The 6,260-nt window shown below is 44.8% G+C and overlaps 1 long non-coding RNA gene across 1 annotated transcript; it reads right to left on the bottom strand.

Annotated features, from left to right (window-relative positions):
• Positions 1 to 2,297: 2,297 nt before the first annotated feature.
• LOC124387998 lies at positions 2,298 to 3,234 on the bottom strand. The gene is made up of 3 exons (XR_006926312.1): positions 3,094 to 3,234; positions 2,823 to 2,993; positions 2,298 to 2,366 (listed from the first exon to the last, which is right to left on the bottom strand). It is a non-coding gene; the product is annotated as an uncharacterized LOC124387998 (long non-coding RNA).
• Positions 3,235 to 6,260: the final 3,026 nt, after the last annotated feature.

Genomic DNA, 6,260 nt, shown 5'->3' on the forward strand with positions numbered 1-6,260 from the left:
AAGCGAGCGGGTACTAATGCTAGGCTTAAAGCTAACCCTAGCCAGCCCGCTCTACCATCTATCCTGCTGGCAAATGTCTGCTCCCTGGACAATAAATTGGACTACATCAGACTCCAACAAGCTACTCGGCATGAGTACAGACACTGCTGCGTTTTTGTGTTTACTGAGACATGGCTGAGCGACAGAGTTCCGGACGCCGCCATTCAGCTGGATGGGCTAGCCGCTTTTCTTGCCGACAGAAATGCAGCTCTGTGCGGTAAGACTCGCGGCGGTGGTCTGTGTGTTTACATCAACACGGAATGGTGTAAGAACTCTGTGCTTGTTTTCACCTACTGCTCATCGCTGTTGGAGTTTATTGTTGTGAGATGTAGACTTTTTTATTTTTATTTTATTTATTTCTATTGTGCTCGGAGTGTACACACCAACTAGCGCTAATGCTAATGAAGCGCTCAGAGTGCTCTACGGGACCATTAGCAGACTTCAAAGCACACACCCTGACGGACTGTTTATTGTCGCCGGAGATTTTAATCAGGCAAATCTCAGGACTGTGCTTCCCAAATTTCATCAGAATTTGGACTTTGCAACCAGAGGAGAAAACATGCTGGATGTTGTTTACACAAACATCTGGGCCGCATACCGGGCGAAGCACAACAACATGGTGGCGACGAAGACCATCCCTCCTCCCAGTGACCAGATGCTCTGTCTAACCACAGCTGAAGTGAGGAAAACTCTATCCAGAGTTAACCCACGGACGTCTGCTGGACCAGACAACATTCCTGGCAGAGTGCTCAGGGAATGTGCACAGCAGCTAGCAGATGTCTTCACTGACATCTCCCTGAGCAGCACCACTGTTCCTACGTGCCTCAAGACAACGACCATCATTCCCGTGCCGAAGAAGTCTACTGTCTCCTGCCTCAATAACTATCACCCCGTTGCACTCATACCCATCGTGATGAAGTGCTTCGAGAGGCACATCAAGACCCAGCTTCCACCGGCCCTAGACCCCAAGCAGTTTGCGTATCGTCCAAACCGCTAAACAGACGATGCTATCTCCACAACCCTTCATCTGGCCCCCAACCACCTAGACAACAAGGACTCTTATGTAAGAATGCTGTTTATAGACTTCAGTTCAACATTTAACACGATTGTCCCTCAGCACCTGATTGAGAAGCTGAGCGTACTGGGCCTGAACACCTCCCTCTGTAACTGGATCCTGGACTTCCTGACTGGGAGACCTCAGTCAGTCCGGATCGGAAAAAGCATCTCCAGCACCACCACACTGAACACTGGAGCCCTTCAGGGCTGTGTTATCAGTCCACTGCTGTTCACTTTGCTGACTCACGACTGTGTAGCAATGCACAGCTCGAACCACATCGTCAAGTTCGCCGATGACATGACCGTGGTGGGTCTCATCAGCAAGAATGACGAGTCAGCATACAGAGAGAAGGTGCAACGGTTAACAGCCTGGTCTGGAGCAAACAACCTGTCTCTGAATGTGGACAAAACTAAAGAGATGGTTGTTGACTTCAGGAGAACACAGAGCGACCATCTGCAAAGCAAACAGCATTGTGGATGACCACACACACACATACACACAACTGTGTGACTGATCTGCACAAACCGGACTCAACACACATCATACACTTCGCACACCCATCATTCAGTAGCACTTACACTAATCATTACCACAAAATGTTTACATGCTGTTTTTGCACATCTTTCAGGATTACTGCTATTTGTTCTTTTGCACAATATTCTGTTTATACTTTTGCCACTGTTCACTTTATCTTTGTTGCTTCTATATGTTTAATTGCACAATATTGTTTACATTTTTCTGCTACTGTGTACCTCATTTTGTTAGGACAGGTTTACTGGCAGAGCTATTTTGTGTTTTGTATATTGTGTATTGTCCTGCACTGTCCTGTGTTGTCCTGCACTGTCTTGTGTTGTCTTTTTGCACTGTTTGCACCAGGTTGCACACATGTACTTTATGTGGCGAGGATCTTTCTACTAGTTCTTGGCCCTGTGTTTTTTCTGTTTCTGTGACTGTTGTTTTATGTTGTTTTATGTAGCAGCTGGGTTCTGGAGGAACGTTGTTTCATTTCACTGTGTACTGCATCAGCTATATATGGTTGAAATGACAATAAAAGCTTCTTGACTTAAAAAAAAAAAAAGATGATTTGGAAATGACTGTTAGTTAAAGGTTGTCGATATCAATCTGTCCATGAACCTTCCCAAAGATCTCTTCTAAAGCAGTAAGCTGGATGAGGAGTTTATTGTAGTCACAGATTACATACCTGAACATCCATATGATTCTACAGGGTGTAGATGTTGTGCGTGATCCTGTTGAGCTGGATTTGTTGAAGCTAAATTAAAGAAGGTTGTTGAGGTTTTTTGACATTTGACTGTTGACGAATCCGTGTGTACAGGTGTATCTGCGCCAAAACAGAAATGGGTCATTAGTTAATTTATGAAAAACAAAGAAGAAAAGTAATTCAATCTGCATGGTGTAAAAAAACATTAAGCAAGTGGCATCTGTAGAACATACCTTTAACTACTGTGTAGAAAAGGAAGAAGGTGATTACCAGAAGAACCAGCAGAACCCAATTAGTATATGTATATATAAATACCTGCCTGAGATTTTTAGGTGTATAGTAATTCAAAAATGTGTAAAACTTGCTTACTTCCAGAAGAATTCAGCATTGCACAATTAACCCAAAGCCCCCTTACCGGTCCTTTGTCCTGCCCTTGAACCTGCTTAATTATCTGTTCTAAAGCAGTAAGCTGGGAGGAAATGTTCATTGTAGTCACTAATTACATACCTGAACGTCCACGTGATTGTGTGGTGTGTGGTTGTTCTGTGTGATCCTGTTTAGCTGTATTTGTCGTAGCTAAATTAGAGAAAGTTGTGGAGATTCCGTGACCTTGTACTGTTGAGGAATCCATGTGTACAGGTTCATCAGTGTTTAAACAAAACTGATTCATGAGTTCATCTGTGATAGAAAAGAATTGAGAAAATTGGTTTCAAATGAAAATCACTTTACTCTTTGTGTTAAAATGTGAAAAAAATTGAGTGGCTTTTGTAGAACTTACCTTTGGCCACAGTTTTGGAATGAAAGCAGGTGATCACCAGTAGGACCAGCAGAACCAAATGACTGTTGGAGAACATAACAAATTTTGATTGTGAAAAATGACAGAGTAAATGAACGGAAGACTTTTGTTGCCTGTTGTTGGTTACAAGTGGTCAAGAGTACAGAAACAGTTTAATTAGACAGGAAACTAATATGTGGCTTTCACCTACAGCACGCACAGCTTTAGTGCACTGGTGCAGAGAACAAGCTGCAGCAGAACATGCTGACCACCACCACCACAGCGGCAGTAAAGAATTTGCTCACACACTTAATAAATCCAAGCTGTGAATTTGCAGGAACCCTGAATAAAGATTTAGTACAGTACTATCAGAGTTTTGAACTTACAATAAAAGTGCTGATTTTCCCTTATCAAATAAGTGGGTCCATAAAAGGAGCAGTCGGTGTCTGGTGGGAGTGCGTTGTCCTGAACACTGGTGATGTCACCGGATACTCGACGCAGCTGGGAGAGGTTTGTGTGGTAAGGACTAAGTTGTCATGCCTGTTTGGTAGCCTGATTGTATGGATTGGGTTTTAAGGATGGTTTGGTTTCTTTTTTTAGTTTGGCTTGAGGAATCCAGCCATTATTAGGTTAAAATCATTCCACTTCCTCGTTAGAGTTTTGCGGCACATTGTGACCTGGTTGAACCGGTAAGTGGGTTAACTGTCAGGTATTCATATCTGATGTCAAAGGATGCTAATTTTGTGCTTATTTCTCTGTATTAGGAAGTGAGGAACTGAGAGTCGTTGTAGTGGGCTGTCTTACCAGGGCTGTCTTACCCGGGCTGTCTTCTTCTGGTGTCTTACCAGGGCTGTCTTATCTGGCTGTGTTCTTGCTGGGCTACCTTTGGGTTGCTTGGCTGTTTTGCTTGGCTGTCTAGCTTTTTGGTTGCTTCGCTGCCGGGCTGCCTTGTGGTCTGCGGGTCGCTAAAGCGCGGACGGAGCGACATATTGCATCGGCGTGCATGCTGTCTACGTGCCGAGCATCGGCATGGGACGCATGTCCTGGCCATACCGTGCTATAGCTAACGGCTTACTGGATTAGCCACGAAGCTAAGTGCTAGCGCTTTTGCGGACTGTGTTTTCTTCTTCTTCTTTCAGCTGCTCCCATTAGGGGTCGCCACAGCGGATCATCCGTCTCCATACCACCCTGTCCTCTACATCTGCCTCTTTCACACCAACTACCTGCATGTCTTTTCTCACCACATCCATCCTATACTTCTCCTTTCCCTGCCATCTCTATAGATGTCTTCCTCCTCTCCTTGCTGACCGTGTGCTTTGTTTATATACATGTATATGTTAGTGTGTCTGTATCAGTGCTCCACACTGTGACGGTGTGCTGAGAGGTGGCCATAAGAGACTGCTGCTATACATATGTTTATCTGAGGAGTTTGAAGACCTGGATGCTACCCAACAGTTAGTGGAATGCTAAGAGGTCATGTGCTTATTTGATGAGGTGTATTGAATGGAATTGACTGTTTTTTATTATTCCTGTTGTACTTCTTTTGCTTTTTGTCCTTGTTATTGTACTTTTGTGATTGTTTAGTGTGTGTGTGTGTGTGTGTGTGTGTGTGTGTGTGTGTGTGGGTGTAGGTAAATTGATTTGACCATACTGTGGTTTGCTTCCTCTCCAGGTGTCTGGGAGACCAGTTCAAGTGTGAGGGACAAGTTCCTTTTTGCTTGGTGGTGGTTTCCTTCGGGGGGCAGTGGTTGACAGGTGGGGTTGTGGTGTCGTATGAGTGTATGTGTTTGCTGTGGATAGGAGATCATTAGAGTAAGGTCCCCAGCTCTGGAGTCCAAGCATTCTTGTGTGGTGTTTAATGTCATTTTAAGAGTTCTTAATAAACTGTGTGTATTATACCTCTGTCTAATGTCCTGACTCAGCTGTAGATGAACCTGAGTGCCTTGTGCATTTCTTTATAAAGGGTTATCCCCGGTAACTGGGCCCCCGGGGTGGCGTAGTCGGTTTCTACTAGTAACATTCTTAAATCTAGTTCTTACATTTTATTGTTAAAATCTTGGGACATGCCGGAATGCCACACAGGCAATGTCTGTGATTCGACTGGTAGGACTTAAATGCAGGACAAAAACAAGAGAGCAGTTAAAGAGTCTTTAACAGAAAGCACAAAATATAAAAAGAACATCAAAAAAAGACAGAAAATGTTATAAGCATGGCCATAAAGCATTATAAAGCACTGAGGTGATCTGAGGTGAAGCAACACCCTTTGTGAGGCTCAGAGGCAGAGAGACACCCTCTGTGGAGATACGAGTTTAATGTAACGCCCTCTGTGGAGATCAGAGACAGAGCGATACCCTCTGCAAGGCTAAGGAGCAGACTGACTTCCTCTGCAAGGCTCGAAGGTGGAGATCAGAAGCGCAGCAACGCCCTCAGCAAACATCAGCAGAAGAGCGAGGTTGTCAGCTGGGCTTGGGAGTGGAAAGACATCGTCAGCTGGGCTTCGGAGTTAAGAGACATCATCAACAGGGCTCGGCATGCAAAGCAACTATCTTATGGGATACTCGGAGTCTGAACAGCACCCTCAGAAAGGTAAAGAAGCTGGGCAGCACCCTCAGCAGAGAAAAGTGGCTGGGCAAAACACTTCCAGTGGGAAACTAAGGCTGGGTGGCAGCCCAAACATGATACTGAGGCTAGGGAGAGGGCTTGCTGCTGAACCAGATTATGACCTTGAATGGCCGAACTGGCACTGGAACTTTTTGCAATACCCTGGGTAGTTGGAACAACGGGTGGTCTGGAACTCCCAATCAAGTATGGCCCACCTGAGGGGTTAGCCTAAGGGTTAGAGGGAAAAATATTCAATACTCATTTTATTGGTGTGAATAACAAGAGAACATGAGCTCACACTGCTTGAGGAATGGGTTGCAGAGGCCTGGGTGTCAGGAAAAACGTTGGGGATCAGGAAGCGGTTGGCTCTGAGAATTGATTTGGGCAGGGGCAGCAGCCAGACCTAGTGGTGAGTGCCAAGATTAGCTCCCAGGAAACAGGAAGCTAAGTCAAAGAGATCATGCAACATCACAGGTCTGTGGCATCTGCTGACTGACAAGAGTCTAAAATATTGAGAGATCTAAACCATAAGTAAAAAGAAAGTTAGGGCAGTAATATCTCACAGAAAA

This window comes from Silurus meridionalis, chromosome 6 (genome assembly GCF_014805685.1).
Source record: "Silurus meridionalis isolate SWU-2019-XX chromosome 6, ASM1480568v1, whole genome shotgun sequence".
Taxonomy (NCBI): domain Eukaryota; kingdom Metazoa; phylum Chordata; class Actinopteri; order Siluriformes; family Siluridae; genus Silurus; species Silurus meridionalis.